At 42.0% G+C, this 18,569-nt stretch overlaps 1 protein-coding gene and 1 long non-coding RNA gene across 6 annotated transcripts in view; both read left to right on the top strand.

Moving 5' to 3' along the window:
- The window catches only part of Prosap (SH3 and multiple ankyrin repeat domains prosap), a 127,908-nt gene that overhangs the window by 16,410 nt on the left and 92,929 nt on the right, over nucleotides 1–18,569 (top strand). The gene's annotated exons all lie outside the window — the stretch shown is intronic.
- LOC139817892 (uncharacterized) lies at nucleotides 10,025–17,457 on the top strand. The gene is made up of 4 exons (XR_011733326.1): nucleotides 10,025–11,042; nucleotides 11,149–11,373; nucleotides 11,992–12,049; nucleotides 17,437–17,457. It is a non-coding gene; the product is annotated as an uncharacterized lncRNA (long non-coding RNA).

The following is an 18,569-nucleotide window of genomic DNA, read 5'->3' as shown; positions in this document are numbered from 1 at the left end:
TGACCGGGAACCAGCTTCGAATCAGCGGGCGAGATGAAACATTCTGTGACGAGGGCACTTAAGGAGATCACGGAGAATGGAACGAAGAACTGTTTAGATAAGTAACGTGAACGTTGATAAAAATACAACGCCACTGAAAGTACTTACTTTTGACGTTGAGTAGAAACGTTGTGTAATAAATGTAATATAGGTCGTGTTATCGATTATCCGTCTAACATCTATTAATAGACACCTTGCAGAATAGGACGCGAAAGCTATCGATCGCGGTGCACGATAAAAGTTTGCTCCATTTCTTAAATCTGCCACGTACCGTTCCGATGTGTGTGACACTTAACTTCTGCATCAATTTATTCATGTATTGTATTTTTTTTTTAAACGTTCTGACGATGAGTATCTTTTCATCTCCCTACATATCTTTCTGGAATTTTTGAAATTTGTAGTTAAAATTTTGAATTACGCATCGTTCACTTTCTATAGTAGTTTAATACAACTTGAGTCTCTCAGAGTTTAATTTCTTCTTATCGGAAATTGATCGTTTCCGGACAGCGTGCCGATATTTACTCGCATGCAATGTTTATGCAAAGGCCAGCGACACTCGCCGTGTTTTCTGCGATATTGCCGTAAAGTTCTCTCTCCGTGTAGCGCAACGTGAACGCGCAAACGGGTTGCATCGCTCATCGTCCACTTTGCCGGAGCGAAATGCACCGGGCAGATGCGTCAAATGCGTATACGCATCCGCCCGTCCATTCCGTCATTATACTATCAGACGATGCAATTGCCAATTGGTAGTGCCGGGAGCGAATTTTCTCGACGTGCGTCCCTTCGCGCGCGCTCCCCAGCGTCGCCGTCAGCGTTTTTTTCAAAACGTCGATCTGGTCTGACGCCTTTCGAGAGAATGACGGAGAGGAACTCGTTCTGTGAATATGATAAAAGGTGGACGGCCATTTTTTTTGTTCTGTCACGACCGCAGGGTGAGTGACTTACTACAGATTACTGCCTGTATTTTACACATGAGGATTAAGGACGTTCACCGGCAAAATCGTTTTCTTAGAAATTTTTTTAAACTTTCAGTATATTTTTAATTAAACGCGTTTTATACGTAGGCGTTTTATTCAATGCCCCTTGCGGTACTAAAATTTCGAGATATTCAGCTTCAAAGTTTCGATTATTTTTTTTAAAAAAACTTCAGTATATTTTTAATAAAAACGCGTTTTATACGTAGGGTTTTATTCAATGCCCCTTGCGGTACTAAAATTCGAGATATTCAGCTTCAAAGTTCCGTTAACACGGGATCCCTATTTGAGCTCTCTCGACACGGACATTTTAATGAATAATAAGTACAGTTTTCTTAGAATTTTTTAAAAAAATAGTATAAGATGCCTCATATTATTAGTAACGTGTGACAATAAAGTTCGATATTAGCAAGCGGTATTTATTTTTGAGAAATAGTCGTCTAAAGAACACTATCGGACATAATTTTCGTCTGCTCGGAGGCAGGAAGAGGGAGAGATCACTGCGAGACTTGGCAACGTTGCTACCGCTGCGACATATAGGTTAAGTAGAGAACGTCAAGATCTTATGGGGAACGTTATTTAAATCAAGTTATTTAATCTTTTTTCTTTATGATTCAATATTATTTACTTTTAGAATGCTCAATAAACAAGTAGAACGTACTCATTTATGATTGGTATTGGAGAAATGGAAACGGAACAAAAATTTGCCAGATCGAGTAAAGCTGCGCGGCTAGACGAGTTTCAGACTTTTGCGCACGGAAGTAGTTGTCAACCATATCATTACTCCGTGTGTCTGAGTTGAGCACAACTGCCACCGGAGAACGTCCTTAATAACACAATATTGCGTTAACGTATTCTTATTTGAGAACAGACATACAATTCGTATATATAAATAGCACAGTTTTCATATATCATTATTTTTTCGATGTCAAAAATCCATGTTTTTTGAATCAAAGACGATAGAGAAAATTATTTATTTTATTTGTTATTAACAGACTATATATTTACAATAGAATTCTTAAAAGAATAATGTGTGTGTCAAAGCTAAAAAGCGCATTATAACATAAATCATATTTTTGCTACACACTTTGATTATCGTTTCAAGTCATTATTTTTATCACAAATGTTTATGGATAGATTACATAACACCGCGTCATTTATTTGTTATTTAATCTTCGGCACTAACTCATCGGAATATGCTATCGACCGTCAGTCACTTTGACTCGAGTTCCGTCGACGCGCGTCAAACAGGGCAATGCACGCGCGTGTTGATATTTACGCTCGCGGGTGCAGACGGCTCCACGTGTGCACGAATATACGTAAGTCGTAAAATATACTAGGAATCGAGACTTACTTTTCGAAGACGGAAAACATGAGCGAGGGTATACTCGCAACTAGGGTGCGCTTTGAGTGGCGTTAAACGTGTCGAGGGGAATGGCATCGATCGGAACCTGACAGAGAATTAAGGGTGCGTGTGCATGCGAGGTCGGAAAAACACGCATACGCTCTTGATAACTCTTATCAAACACTCTAAAATTATACGTTATTATTAGAAGTCATGCACTTTCGTCGGCTGGATTATATAATGGCCGCATTGATATGAGCGATTAAAACTATAATAAGCGTGATTTAAAAAAATAATACCAACGATAATACTACGGTGATAAATAATATCAACTTGATTTAAAATTTAGGATATACGAAATTGATTTTGTATTTATTAATTAAAGTATTCTTTATCGGAAGATTTGGCGGTGCTTGATTTGTGACATATTATCTGTAGATATCTAAATCCTAAAAGTGTTCACTTCAATAAATAGGCTTTCTTGTATTACCGTGCACAGTTAGAAAAATTAACGCGAGCTCTCTATCTCCGCGCGACGACCGGTTATAAAATTATGATGCTCGCGTTTGCGGAAGCGACTCGATCGAACTGTTTGCTTCTTGCGGTATAGGAAATTGGATCTGACAATACGCCGCGCCGGTCCCTGAAAGCTCGTTCGAGATGGCCTTTTATACCGAGTTTGTTTCCACAGCGAAGCAAATTACGTTTAAACCGCGCCGGTCTTCCTCTCATCGTGCTGTTATTCGCGTCCGTTTAATCCACCCGATCGAAACGTTTACGCGCCTCTCTGCGGTTACCATCGAAAAATAATCGACTTATTACTTGGGCCCCGTTGCAGCTCGGGTAAAATGCAGCGGCGGGAATAATCCTGCGGGCTATTCAGAGCGTGGCCTTCGCGGGAGAAACATCAGAGCCTCCGTAAAAGTATAGAAAAGGGGACGCACCGCGTCATAATTATCATCTCGCATAACTATGCGGAATCGACAGATGCACGGACCCTTCCGGCTATCCTGAAACGTCCACGATCGCGTGAGCCTCAATGACGCTTCATTCATACACGAGCGCTTATTTTCGTTTCTTCTCATTAACACAAAGGGAAAATTTGAAAATTGCGCTGTGAGAAAAAATTCTTGAACGCACGTAAGAGTAAAATGTGTTTGCGCCAAGTATTGCGTGTTGTCTGAGAATATATGTTTACGCCGGGGAAAAGAGTAAACGCGAGCGTGTTTTATCGCGGCGTGTCGCTTTTATAAAGATATGGCGCGTCGTAACTGCGAATTAATACCGTTCGTGGTCGATCACGATTTCGCGTCGAGTATCACGCTAATTACACGAAGCCGAGCAAGTTCACGGTAACGTAACGCGAGAAGGTTACTGTTACTTTTCCTGGTCTTCCATCCTCGCGCCCGTCCCCCTCTCCCCCCTCTTACTCCTCGCCGGTTTCTTTGTCGTCTTCCCCCTTTCGCTGGAACGTAGCGTGAAGATAGGGAAGAAGAGGAAGAAACCGGGGAAGGGGAGGGAGACGACGCGGCCCGAGAGAAAAGAGTTGGCCCTCGAACTGACATTCGGATCGCCTCTCGCGATACTCGTACATAACAGCAGTCCTCTCCTCTCCTCGTCCTCCCTCTTCCCAGTCCTCGCTCTCTCCCTCTTCTTCTCTCCGCCTCTCCTGGACTCCTCACTGAAACGGAGAGAAGTGCAGCAGCAACGGCGGCGGCAGAAACATCGACTCTTCTGGGTTGCAGGAGTTGCGGTACTGGTCTAAGGGAATTACCGTTAGAAGAGCTGCACTCGCCTTACGTACTTCCTAGACTCCATGTTACACATATATACCTGCGCCTTCTGCACGGTCTCAGCGTATGCATCGCAACACACACACACACACACACATGGAAGTACACGGCTAAACACACACACGCGCACACGTGCATGACTTTTGCGCGCGCGGTAATGCCATGTACAGTGTGTGCACCGATATACGAAGTGGCCGTGCTTCCAGTTCCCGGCTGGGACGGTGTACGTTCTTCCCTATTTGCTCGCTTTTGTATAGGTGAAACTGGTAGCCGCTACAGACGACGCTGCAACGTTCAATCTATTCGGACATTCGATCATCTTGGCCGATCGTCAGCATCATCGTCGTGCAATCGAGCGCGTCGAGCTAAACTTCGGTGTTTCTGTGTCAAATTCGCGCCGCGCTGCACCGCACCGCACCGCACCGGCGCGTTTCGCGGATGCGAGTCGAGTTTACTGCAGACGGAGTTCAGCGAACTGCATCGCGCGCGATATTGTTGCGAAGGTATTCTACTGTTCCAGGCGGCAATGTAGAGAATGTAGCGTATGTTGCACGACGTGCATACTTTTGAAAAATAATTATATATGGATAATGATCTCTATAAATGTATATTAATATGAGTAGAAAGGAATTTACGATGTCGCAATATTGCGTTACACTCGATCGTAATTTACAAATGATGTAAGTCTCATTGTTAAACTTAACTCGAATCGTATAGCAGTAGGTATCTCCCGAGTTTACTTTCATAATTCGTACCGTTATCTCTTAAGCATATCCGACTTTGCAGGTTACGCGAGTTATCCGTTCGCATTCGGCCATTGTTAAATCAAGTCCGATGTAAGGAGATATAAAACGCGTGTCGGGGGAAGGTGGCCGAAATATGGAGCAAACGGTCGCTCGCTCCGCGGGAAATGGTATGTGAGATTAATCGTGCAGGCACGCGGGAACAAAGGCAAATAAAAAGTTCTTGCGGTGTGCGGCGCGGCATTTTCTCGTTACCGTTGCCGCAACGATATTCCCACTTTGGTCCCACGTTCCGCCACACATTGTGCACGTCTGCCCGGAGTGCCTCTTCTTCTTGCCTCTCTGCCCCGCGTCTCTGCGTCCCTGAACCTCACACTTGGCCACTCGGTCATTGTTCGGCTTACAATGAACCGTTTCGATATATATCCTACGTGCACTTAAGTGCCCCACACGTACACGGCGAGCCGGTGCACTTTCCCCGCGAGTGTATGTGTACGCGGCATACGCTTACGAGAAAGAAAAAGAAAGAGAGAGAGAGAGAGAGAGAGAGAGACTTATACGCGTTCTTATATATTACCTTTTGTTAGCCGGCGCTTTAATTAGTACCGTGGCTCCTACGATCAGCAGAGTCAAAATCGACATAGCCTACCGCGAGACGCGCCACGGCACTGCAGAAGAGAAACATGATTGAGAAACGGTTTCGTCGTTTCTGCTGTACACCGTTCGGTCATTCCTCGCGCTCTTCGCTCGTGCTGACCGCACGGAAAAGCACCGCGGTCTCGTTAATTCGTGGCGCGACTGCGGAACTAATAGCTCGCTTTCTGCTAAGGGTATTAGGTAGGTAGCATCGAGAGCCGGCAGCCGAGAGCCGATCGAAGTCTTTCAAGATCTTGGACGGCAAAGTTTTTTTCGACCCGCCGATCATTTCATATATTTCTCGAGTGGAGTTGTTTGCTAAACAATTTTGTTCTGAGTGGTGCATATTTTACACAAATGGACATTAAAAATTATCCTTGTATAGAGAGCGAATTTTTTTTTATACCATTATTAACTTTATTCTTTATTTCTGTATTATTTTTCTAACATAGGTAGACAGTTTATTTTTATTATTTTCGAGTTATCGTTTTTTTTTTATACATAATAAACGTAAAATTGGTAAAATTGGTTTGTCCCAATTTATTTGTTCTTTGAAGGATGAGCATACTCGCGTTCGATACGGTTGTCAATTGTCTTTAAGTCAGAGTATATATACGAACCAAAAATCTTGACCTCTTTTATGAAGAGTTGATCGAATCGATAGACCGAAGCAAGTAATAGCCCCTATAATTTCTTTCGTGACCACATGATTGAGCTGTTCACCGTCACTTAAAATGTAGTTAACATTTCGATATATATATATATATATATATATGTAGGTCTAGAGGTATATGTTCCGGGACTGTTTACGTTTTTTGAAATGTACAGTCCTGGAATATAACGCATATATATGTAATCAGATTCAAAAAACTGTCCCGAAACGTGCCGTAGGACATGAATTTTTTCCAGGACAGTCCTGGAAACTGCCAAATGTCCTGGAATATACCGATGTAAAAAATAAAAGTCCCGGAACATACTTCCGGACCTACATATAATATATATATATATATATATATATATATATTTTTTTTTCAAGAAAATATCTATAATTTATAATTTTATATAAGCCTTGTTTTGAGATTATAAACAATGAATAATAAAATAGCAATCACTCAGATAATTAATCTCTCCAGAGAAGACATTTATATAATTCAAAGAAATTGGATTAGATATTTTAATTGTACTACTTAACATCCAGAGATTGAAGGCAATTTATTAAAAGCTTAATAATGAGATTAGCTTTTGAAAATATAACTGGACTTGATATTCATTAAGAAACTTAAGATTCGATTACAGTTAAGGCGCATACAAAGCCTCCGATCATCAAGGTTATCAAACATTCTGTAAATTCATACCTGTCTCGCTACTTTCATCCGTCTCAACCCAACCGTGAACCGCACATCAAATTAGTGTACGGCCATATCCGACCGTTATATTAACGTAACGAATCGAGCGTATTCAGGGAAATACCTTTGTCGACCCTGACATAACGGAAGACACACTCCCCGGGTATCCCATCCTTGACCATCGAAAGCACGTAGTCCTGCTCGGCCATGTAAAGCATGAAAAGGCACTCGTAGATGTAGTACATATAAGACCGAATGCGCAGAGCCGTGCAACGCGAGATCAACGAGAGTTCGACGGCTACGCTCGCCGTACGAGAATGAATTATTCTTGATCGCGTGTCGATTTTGCAACGTCCGATGCGAATTAATGAGCGTAAAGCGAGTCGATTTCGAACCATTCTCCTGTTCAACGCGCGCCAGGACTTTGCTTTTCGCGAACGTTAAGTTATTAGTCGAGTCGCCTTGCCCGAAGCAAAGTCCGTTGTTACACACCAGGTATTGGATCACGCTCGTGGCCACGCGAGCCGAATTAATTAGCGTTAAGCGCTAATTATCATCGTTACAGAACATTCAACGGCCGTGAAAGTGTCAGGCGACCGTGCCGGATTTCTTTACGTGCTGCATGAAAAAGAGCATCGCTTAGCGATGCGCGTGTCGAGTGCTCGCAAACGATTTTATGCACGATGCTGCACGTCGCGTGTAGATCCGCCATCTTATTATGCGGAGGCGTGGAATTTCAGATTACCACTTAATTGTCTTAATTATCATAATCTTGATCGGTCTAGATTAACCAAGGCCGAAAAATTGCGGTTTCAAAAGATATCTTTATCGCTCGCATTTGAAATTTTAATTAAATTATGTTTCGAGATTGCTATTTTCAATCGTTTAGAGTACAAATATCAATTGAAAAATCGCGATTTCGAAAGATATCTTTCATCGCCTCTTTGCCTCAAGTGCGCGTGAAATTGCAATTAAAAACGGCTATAACGTCGATCACAATTTAGATAACAATTATGAAATTGAAGAATCGTCGTTTGAAAAATAAATTTTTACGTCCCTTTTTTACGTCTCTTTTTACGCTTGTCCTTTTAGGGATCAAGTGTTAAAATGTTAAATGCTCGCTGAATTCCGCGGTACAAAACGGGACTCGTAATGACCGCGTAGTTAGCGCCGCGAAACTTTGTACGGCCACGTGCTCGTTAGTCGGAGAGATACACACGCGTATATGTGCGCGTGTTACACGCGCGAACATCGCACCCTTATTACACGAACATCATAACTGGAAATGGATATACGCTTATCCCTCTAACATGTACGCGCCAACACCAACAAGGCGCTTGTAAGTCGGTGGCTGACCACGAATGCATACTACTCGTTTGTAATTACGTGTACATTCTATAATTCACGCGCGGTACGAGCGATCGTTGCCGCACGATGCCTTATCTTTCGGTTAAATTGTCTTGGACGGTACGTGAAACGTGTCATTTCGGACATAGTATAATTATCAGTAATATCCTGTCCTTTTTACATAGCCGCACTTAATATACTAGAGCGGTCTGAACACGAAAGCATTAATCAAAATCTGTAAAGGAAAAATCAATTCTCATAAGAATATAAAATTAAATATAATTTTAGATTGGAAAGGTGATCTAATTATAATTTTAGATATTAGATTGTAGAGCAATTAATTAGTTTTCTCTTTGCACTGAATCTTTCAATATCATAAAATTATTATTCATTTGATTGAGATCAGCATTGAGATCAACAAAATAACAACTCTGATAGAAATTTACTACTAAATTATAGCCTTATATTTACTGGTTTTTTTATTTTTCTATAAGGTAAATGTACCAATGCCAGGACACTTAAGACCTATGTCTGGACATCTTTATCATTTTAGTTTTTAAGTATAGTATAACGCGAATTAAAATCAAAGATAAAAATATAATACAAGAAAAATATTTGTATCTTTGGTTCTTTGATTTTAATTCGCGTTATAACTTATTTAAGGACTAAAATGATAAAAATGTCCAGACATAGGTACGTGTTCAGGCATTGGTACATTTACCTTACATTCTGAAACATTCTAACGCATATCTCGACGTAATTGAATCCTATAATCCATATCGACGTAATTTGATCAGATCTATACGCTGAATGCCATTTTGGTTTACTCTGACCTATTCCGGCATTACTTCGATGCAGTTTGATTTATCTCAACTGTAATTCTGGCAAACACACCCGACATACTCTCGCGCGCCGCGGAACTCTGAGAACGCGCGAGCACGTAACGAAATCTCGTGCGAACCGCGCGCGAATTTATGCGGCCGCGCCGGGCCGCAGAGAAGGCCGACGTTATAGTCCGGAGTGAAAACACGTCGGTTGTATAAATTTCACATGGCGCGGGCGGGTGTACGTGCCGCATGCATTACGCGTACATCCATCGGCGTGGATGCCACGCCCCTGTTACAGGAGGATCGTAACCGATCCCGGGGTTGCGGCGCGGTTAGTATATATGGCTATCATCGCATAACGTACACACTTGTAAAGCCTCACGTAATATACGTAATGCGACCGGGGCCAGGCCGCGGAACGGAGATCGACCGGGGCGCGTACGAGAGTCTGCGAGCGTATCTCGTTTGTAATTAGCGCCCCGGAACACATCGGGAGAGAACGAGCTCGCGTGGGTGTGCGACGTCTCGCGGTGTGGGTGCGTTTACGGGTGTGTGCGCTCATTGGCGTATTAAACGTGCACGTAATACGGTAATATTTGCGCGTTTCGACGCAATTAAGCGACCGTGTTGTTCGGTTCTCACGAGTCCCTTTTCCTTGTCTGCCCCCGCGCGCTCGCGCGCGGGATATTCGCCTCTCGCGATCGGCAGGACTCACAGGACCGCCGACGCCGACGTGTGCGTGCGCTGAAATATCGAGCGAAACGGCCGCTCTTGACTCGGGTGAATGTCGATTATTACTGTCGAAGAAAGGCAACCTTCGGTGGGTTATTCGCGGGTGGTCGCGGGAGCATGACATACGACGCGATAATTCTCCTGTTCCGCTTTCGAAGGGACTTTGTGTAATTTTGACGTTTCTGCCTTCGAGATTTATACTCCTGGAATTTTTACCTTTCCGATTTGTCATTAGCGATCGTAATGACGTACTTCGTTTTATTCCTTTATCTTCCGGAATAATCCAAGTTTTGCTAAAGGCGAAAGTTTGATTATTCTTGAATGAACAAGAGCTGCATGTCCTTTCTACTATAATAGCCTTACTAATTTTCTGAGAATATAAGATCGAACTTGGGTTTTTCCATAGATAGCTTAGAAGTAGTTTACCGTAAACCTTGGCCTCTCTATATATACTAGACATATATGAACATAAATATTACCTCGTCTTCGTCGTTCTGCCACTCGCTCCATTTCTGTCCATGTTAGACTAAACGTGCTTACGTTTGCTGCTACGAGGCCGAATATCAGGTTGCTGGGTTTCGTTCTCGCTTCTCTTCTACTACTATTTGTATCTTTTTTCATTCGTGGTAAAGAATATAAAGACCCATTTAGATGAAAAGTTTTTTTTTTCGTACTGTTCTATCTATTATATTATCTAAAGACATTACTGATTTTTGCGATACGACGTTCTTCGAAAAGATTAATACAATTCGTATTAAATCATAAACATTTCATGATTATTAAAATCCGCGTGAAAGTTTTAAATTAAAATAATACACAGAGTTTATCAGTGTAAGAAATTACGATAAGAAATCACATCTCCAATCGTATGTAAACTATTCTCGCATGATAGTTTGAGTGTCATTCTAAGTAGGCCTTAAGGCACGTTGCCGTTACTCTTATCGGATCAGTAACGATGCTGACGACGCTCGACGCCGACGACAGCAACAATGTTGGCCGTTGCGACTTGAAACCAAAGACGATCTCGACGGCAATTCAACACGAACGAAAATCGTCGAGCGCAAACGTTCCGTAGTCTCAGTTCGGTTTCTCTTCTCGAGCGTGATGGTTCGTTCTTCATGCCAGCTCTCTTCGCTTCAATATTTCGTCATCGAATGTATTGGTAATCGCGGTTGGGGAGTGATTAATTCGGATGCCTTAGCGATCTCTCACTTCCCGGATTAGTCGGTGATAGGAGGATCTTCTGTCGTCAGATTTCAGGTATCTATATTTGGTTGAAGAAAGCTTCGAATCTACCGTACTTTCTGTCAGTATTATTATGTACTGTCACTGATTAACTTTCTTTTTCTTAATTGATCGTTAACAGGCTCGAACTTCGTTCTTGGTAATCACTTGACCAGTAGTGCGACAAAGAAAGTGCGGTTTCCACGTCTGCCCAGGGTATCGTGTCTCTGCCGTGGTCGTCAGACGAAGTCGCTCGTGCGATCGATCAAAATCCAACGAAAGAGAAACCATTCGTCACTATGGATAGAAGCAAATTTGCAAGTCTTCTCGAAAATATGGAGTCCTCTTTAAGAGTTATTTCACTTCGGTAAACTTTACAGAAAACCACACATTAACCCGAGAACGTGCGCCTCGTTTTTTTGTGCATAAACGGTCACCTACTTTTACGCCCCAATTAAAATCGGTGTTATTAATTATATATTACATATTTTTGTTTGTTTTATAATTTATCAGTATTTGAGGATAATGTATATAGATTTACTTAACATTTTCCGAGAAAATTAAGAAGAAACAAAAAAAATACTTAAAAACCAAAGAAGCACATAAAAATTAGTGTAATGTGAGCTTTATTTTTTCGCCGTTGGGGTGTTTAAGTAGCTCCAAGCGCCCGTTCTCGGGTTAATTAAGATTTATTCATGTTTGAATTAATATATAATTTAATTGTTATTTGCTAGCTATATTTTCTATCTCTATTGATTTTTAATAATTCCTCATGTTTTCTTTTTTTCCTGTCACTTTTCTGTCTGCTTGCGGAATGATTATAATCGCTTCGCATCAGCTTTGCAAATCTTTATAAATCTAATAATACTTTCTTTCGATATTCTTACACTCGTCTCTCTCTATTTTACTTCGTCATCCTAACGGAAAAATCATCTCGGATTCTCGCATGACTCTTAAAACTAACGAGGCATCATGGGATAATTAGTTGTCGGAATTCATCAGCTATAACGTTTCACCTTGAGCTACGAGCGGTAAATGCATTCGTAAGTAATCTTACTTCTATTTGCACGTCATTAAAATTCTTACGCGACTGCGTGACAAAAATGCGATCGGTCTACGGTTTTATTGAAACATCCACACTTCTTCGTGCAATTTAAGCGCAAAGTAGGGGTTTCTTCTTTGAAAAGACGTCATGATACATTACATCGGTATTATTACTTCGATATTACGATCGATAACTGTTCGAGGAAGCAATAGAGGGTGCAATGGGCTCAAAGCAAAGTATCTACGCACGTCGCGTACAAATGTTGGAAGTTGTAATACATGCGTTCAGCCATATTTAATGGCGATAACGGCTCCGTTAAATACCGATCCAACGATTTTACTTCCTTCGGGCAACGCGATGGGATGATCCATAGATCGAATCGCAGCATGTAGTCCGATTGATTCCACTTCCACGTTCTAAAAGCTTATGTCTTTTTACGAGCAAATATGATATAAAATATATTTTGCTACATGCATATATTTTTCAACATTTTTTTATCAATAAGAATGGAGATTAGATTATTATTCGTGAAAAATTGTACTTTAATAAATTGTTTTTATATAATTCGGTTAAATTGTCAATGGAAATAACGATAAAATTTGCTTAGCAAGTATATCTTGTATTATATTCTGTGTGTTTAATATTTTATGAGGGCTTACAGTATACCGCATTATGCATGTAACGCAAAGAACCGAACGCACGTACATTCTCGTTCTCTTTCGCCGCTTTTTGTCCCGTATTGTCGCAAGGTGAACGAACGAAATGGCTTCTAAGAAGCTGAGATCGGATCGTTCGTGATTGAATGTCGGATCGGAAGAAACGATCGTATTGTAAGCCGCGCCGCGCGATGGTACCGGGCAAAAATATCGAGACGAAAAGCCGAGAAGTCGTGAAGCGGAACAGTGTCATTTATAAATCATTCGATAGCACGGCCTTTCCGATGGGAATTGTTTCGCGTTCCTCGGCAAGAGCTTCGCTAACTTCCATCGGTTTTATCCTCCGTCGTTTTATCCCTTATGCACCGCGTCGCGAGAGTATCTTCCCTTTATTATCGAATCGCTAAACATTTACGACAGACCGACGCGCTGTATATTCTCGTTTTCGGAGCCATCACTGGAGTGCTCTATCAAATAAATCATTGTCGTTAATGCCGCCTTTGACAAGCACGTAACGTAGGTCGAAGCGACGTGTCGAAAATATACACACGCATTTTGTCGGCTCGTCAAGTCAAGTACGCGACACATATTTTCTTTCATCTGTATGTGCGAGAGCGATATTTTTACGACGCCCCGTGTCGGTGTGCTCCGTGGTCGATAGGATATGCGGCCTTATCTCCGCGCACATGAGTGTGGCTCGTCGTTGTACCTCGCGCCGCCAGGAAGGAAATTGCATCACACCCGCGTCTGCACTCGCAAAGCGCGAAGATTGGCATACGCGACAGATTTCAAATTCTCGTCGCTATAAAAGATCGCGTCGTAAAAAAAAAGCGTCAAAGAGTTTTGCAAGAGTTGCGCAAGCTCTTAAGCCGCAATAAAAACATCGTCGTGCAGTACGAAAATTACGATCGGTGCCTCTCGCTGCGTCGCTCGGTTTCAAGGAGAAACTCTTCTCACGCTATTTTCCGTCGATGTGTAAAACTTGCGTTCCTCTAATTTACGATCGTTAAGCGGCGCGCAAACTTTTAACGCACGCGTAAGAAATCGGGGCCGGTCAGATTTTAAGCCTCTAAGCGATATTCGATCGCGAGGAATTCTTTCGCGGTAGCTCGCGAACTCTCCCGTTGTACGATCGCGCGCATACGAAACGCGCATCTGAATCGCACGCGTGATTTCCACCGAAAAGAAAGTGATTCCGTCATCGAGAAACGCAAACGGCACCTTCGGGCCGGCGCGAACGATCCTTTCTCCGCCATAGAGAAAAAGGGAAAGGTCCGTTACTATTTTATGAAAATCTCCTCTCGCCGCTTCTCCCGTTCCGTCCGTCAGCTGAGCGCGAACGCTCGGGTAACGCTCGGTAGACAAACGATCGTGCGACCGCGCATTTTATAGGCGTTTCGTGAAAGGAACTCCAAGGATCCTTCCTTTCAGTTTTCACGACGACGCGACGCAACGAAATTCTCTTAAGCGCATACAAATGACGCTCGCCTATGCATATTCATGCTTCCCGGACGTACGCGCGGCTATATACCGATGTCCGAAATAATTACTTTGTCTACAGGGCGCGAAGGGTTTTATTCGTCGACGTGATCGCGGTACGGAATTTTCTTACCGCGCAGACTCTTAACGCACGTTCATCTCTCTCTGTATCCCCCGGGACATGAGATATTCAAGTGGATAGTTGCAGGGGCAAGGAGTCACGTAACGTTCTCACGAAAGCCGGATTATCTCGTAGATAAATGACCATTTTCCAGTCTATCAGTATGTGTTATGCAGCGACGCGATAGTGCTCGGAAACGAGCGGCTTATCATTCATTGAACTTGCAACTGGATAATCTTAAGGTGCGCTATAAATATGACATATACTCTCTATCTACCTGCTTCCGATAGAGAGAACGCTCTTTCGCTGTCGTGTTTTATCAATCGTGACGATTTCGATGTGTCGATATGGAATGGTGGGAGCTCGCGCGCGCGCGCGTTTGCATATCAGGCCAAGCACAAGCATGCCGGCCGTACTTATTACTGGAGAGATTGCACGTTACCTCTCGTTACATTTTATACGGTGGTGCGTGCGGCAACGCATACACGGAGATATAATACATTAAGTAAACCGCAATCGCCGACGCGTACGGCTGCAAATCTAATTAGTTGTATACTTTCGAATTCATTCGATTATGCATTTTTCCATGGCCTAATCACGTCGCTCCGTTACGTTGGCCTTGTAACATTTTTGCGCGCATCAGTCGGTAATAAACACACGGCCAAAGATGAACGGGGATTGTGATCGGTGTCGTAAAAATCGCGAAGTTCAACGCTCATTCGATTACAAGTAGAATTTTATTGGCGTGTTAACGATTATATAAGACAATAAAAGTATTGTGAGCTTGTAGATCGTAGAAACTTGATAAATAATCTCGCGTAAATGTACCGCTGATGTTATCCGTTCCGCTAAATTTATTTTGACATTTTAAAGACGCCGGGCGTTTCGCGCTTGGCTTTTCTTTCTTCGCACACACATCGCTCGAGAGTTTCTCGCAATAAACAAATTTTATCTCTCTTTTTTTCCGCATCATGTACCGCAATTAAGTCCCGTTTTTGCTCAGCGAACTCGCCACTGTACGTCACAGAACGCAAATCACTCGCGCGATTCTATTTTGCTTTCTCCCTTTTTGCACTCCGATTTCATCGAGAACCGCACTGTCGGCAGCGCGACTTACTTTTATCAGCACTAGCGGTCTCCGCCTTATCGCTAACAACTTCTCTCGTTGCGAAGCACTAACATTTTTTTCCGAGTCTAAACGTATTGTAGAACCTTCTTTGTCTTCAGCTTCTCTCTCTCTCATTTCGCGTTTTATCATTTTCAATTTTTTTCTTGCGGAATCGTCTGTCTTCACAGACGACATTTATGCAGCAAAACTACGCTTTCTACTTTTTCTTTCTTTACACGCTATGCTTTTTCCTCACGCCAAAGTGGACACGATCCGCTGCTTGTAGTTTCATAAAATGCTTTAGAGGAAAGAAACGGGTCTCTAATTCTCACGTTGTTTTTCATTTCATTTCCGCGGTCGAATACGGGGAGCTACGGAAAGGTGCGCATCCCGAGAAAGGTGTTCCCGAATTTTCTCGCTGGTGATTTTTTTTCGACGTAGGAATCACCGCGACGGCGCATATCACCAGTTTTCACGATGTCCAGGAATGCGAAGGCTTCTCCTCCTCTGGTGGAGAACTCTCCGCTGTATCCGATATTTTTCTGACCTGGTGTGATGTGCCGTAGTGGTTTTTCCTGCGTCGTCTGTCCGTCACGATTCTCGAGAGAAGATATTCCGCCTGTCGAAGATTGCGATATCGTAAAGATGTAGTGGCGCAGCGCAACACACGGAGATAGCCATTAAGGACTATTGAAAGGCGTCTTTATAGCGTTAGTTAATAATCCATTCTACATTCGAGGAATACAGCTGAGTATAGATGAACGGCTTCAAGCAAGATAAATCGATAGAGGTTACATCACATTTTCTGTTCGTACCGAGGTTCGTACTATTCGGCATATTCGGCATTCGGACGAATAACTTGTATTGATTGTATTAATTTTGATGGAGCGATTTTCTCCTACCTATTGGGATTTTACTTCCATTTAATTCTTAATAGGATTGTAATTTATTCGATATAATTATTTATTTATTAATATTAGTATTAATTAATGGGACTCTGATTGTTTCTATAGTAATTGTACATGTAACGCGATGTAATATCGCTAACAATGTGATTCGGCGCGTATCATAATTGTATTTATCTTCCGTATAGCATTAAAATTGTTAATCCGACAGTGCACATCTGTATGAACGATTGTAATAATCTTATCGGCCATGACCGACTACACGAGGATTGATTAAATCGCCGGGGACCCCAGCGGACCTGAGCAAACTCGTTTCGAGCATGGAATCCGCTTATGTCTCATTTCGTCCCGGTTTCGTCCGCGTCCTCTCGTTTATTTCTCGGTAGATACCAATACACGCGGCGGCGGCTCGCGTGACTTCCGGCGCGTGTACCCGATCGTGTAATCCGTGAAAGATAATTAACACGCGTTCGTTACGCCTCCTCTCTTTCTCTCTCTCCCCGTCGATTCGCGCCGTCAAAGAAGCGCGCGCGCGCATTCGGTCCGTTTGGTGCGTAATAAATGATCATGCGGGACCGCGAGGCGTGCTTTTCCGATATAGTAGCCTCTTCGCCGACGCATGCGCGCCTTAATAACGTAATATCGTTCCCCGGAATTTTTTGATCATCATCGTAAGGTGGGACGAGTTTATTAATGGCACGGTTGTGCACGTAGCGATACGTTTTTTATCGTTGTTGATTAAGGGGTTATACGCAGTCATAAATGTCAAAAAAATCGATTTTTTAGAAAAGACATTTTCTGAAATTATATCATCTTATAAATATTCCCTGAAAGTTTAAAGTTGATCGGATAAAAATTCACAAAGTTATAGGCTTTTATGTAGACGCCCGTCGGAACGCTCGCGCGGGTTAGGTTAGATATATAGCGGCAGCTGCGTTAGGGACAACGATGATGTTTTGAGCGCAATAAAACCTATTTATGAAGATTTGAGTAAAGATACTTTATTGACAAGATGTGTAGGCGGTTTTACTCAAAACAATAACGAGAGCTACAACCAACTTATCTGGAAAATCAGCCCAAAAATTGTTCCAAGTGGCTCAATTATTGTCAATTTAGCTGCACACATCGCTGCCTGCGTATTTAATGAAGGTACAAGTGCACTATTATCGACGATGTACTCAGTGGGAGTGAGTATCGGCCGAAACGCCCATGAATTTGCGAAGAAAGAAGATGCGGAACGCATAAACATCTCCAACAAGAGAGCGCAAGAGAACACCCGGGAGGGAAGAATGCTTTGTAGGCAAAAGCAGATTGACGTTTTAGAGGCAGCAGCTACAGCTGAAGACTTTCTGTATGGGCCTGGAATAGATGACTCTGTGTAAGTTAAAAAATAAATGTTTTAATTACGTGTAATCAGCTTTTGAAACTTTAAACGCGTTTTTCTCGAAACTACGTTTTCAAAGTCGGTGAGCAAGATATCTCAAAAACTACTGCATCAATCTTTCTGAAATTTTTTGTGCTTTTTTTAGATATAAAAATCTAGTGTTTAATCGAAGGATTTTTTTTCCTATGTATACTTTCGTTTTGATGAACGAAAAATGTCCGGTTTTTTTCGCAAAAATCAAGACTCTAACTTTAGACACCCGCCATTTTGTTTTAACTTAATATTTCGGAAATTCCATCGATTAACCACTAGATAAACTAATATACTAACGAAATCTTTTTGGTTTTTTTATTTTAGATAACCTGGTTCCAAACGGCAGTGCTCACCGCAAAAGTACTTTTCAAAAAGTGCTTCCCGGACATCGGCTGTAACTTCCTTATAAATGAATATTTTTACACGAAAAAATTACTGAATGTTCTTCAAATGTTACTGTTTCAAATACAAAACTTCTGTACAAATATATGCTTATGATTTTTCAAAAAAAATTGTCAAAAATTCGCTTTTTTTCGGCCTCCTGACTGCGTATAACCCCTTTTAATGATCAAAATAAAAAAGAACACGCGTATGTCGTATGTTACTTGTTGTTATGTTACTCTAAAAAAAATGTAACGTGTTGAAAAAGAAACAAGTAAATGAAATGTATACTTAATAAACAAATGATACTTAATTTATTCCACCCTTATTTCCCGCGGGGCCGCGCGTTCGTTCTGATAATGCACATTGTTAGCATACCTCAGAGAAGTATGCGATTATGATTGGCCATCATTATATTTACAAGCGAGTACTATGTAAATCAAATAAGTCA

This window comes from Temnothorax longispinosus, chromosome 8 (assembly GCF_030848805.1).
Source record: "Temnothorax longispinosus isolate EJ_2023e chromosome 8, Tlon_JGU_v1, whole genome shotgun sequence".
Lineage (NCBI taxonomy): Eukaryota > Metazoa > Arthropoda > Insecta > Hymenoptera > Formicidae > Temnothorax > Temnothorax longispinosus.
Note: the sequence above shows the minus strand (reverse complement) of the source record. Positions and strands in the feature narration are given on the sequence as shown.